Genomic DNA, 412 nt, shown 5'->3' on the forward strand with positions numbered 1-412 from the left:
CCCGGGCTGCTGGAGGCTGGAGGGGGAAGGCCGCCTGGTGGCTGAAGCCCAAGGCCCGGGCCTGGTCCCTACCAGCCAGGCAGCAGCACTGCAGTGTGGGCTCCGGTCACACCGGGGCTGCTCGCCCGGGGCCACCGCGCCTCCTGCTGGGTCCTGGGTGGCCCCAGAGCGTGCGGGAGCCCTGAGCAGGCCCCTCCGGTGACACAGCTCAGACACCCAGCAGGGGATGCGCTTCCCACCAAGAAGGCCGGTGCGGGTTAGAGACTTTATTTGGCTGTGACACTCCGTGCCCCGTGCCCCAGCCGGTGCCCCGAGCAGCACAGAGAGTGCAGGACGACCCTGGGTGTGGGCTCAGCCTGGAGCCGCTCCGAAGCCAGTGGTGACCCTGGGCTGAGCCCCTGACAGACTCGCA

At 70.4% G+C, this 412-nt stretch overlaps 1 protein-coding gene across 1 annotated transcript in view; it reads right to left on the reverse strand.

Moving 5' to 3' along the window:
* Positions 1–412, reverse strand: part of TSPO (translocator protein) — an 11,101-nt gene that overhangs the window by 2,308 nt on the left and 8,381 nt on the right. The window lies entirely within an intron of this gene.

This window comes from Myotis davidii, unplaced genomic scaffold, assembly GCF_000327345.1.
Source record: "Myotis davidii unplaced genomic scaffold, ASM32734v1 scaffold428, whole genome shotgun sequence".
Taxonomy (NCBI): domain Eukaryota; kingdom Metazoa; phylum Chordata; class Mammalia; order Chiroptera; family Vespertilionidae; genus Myotis; species Myotis davidii.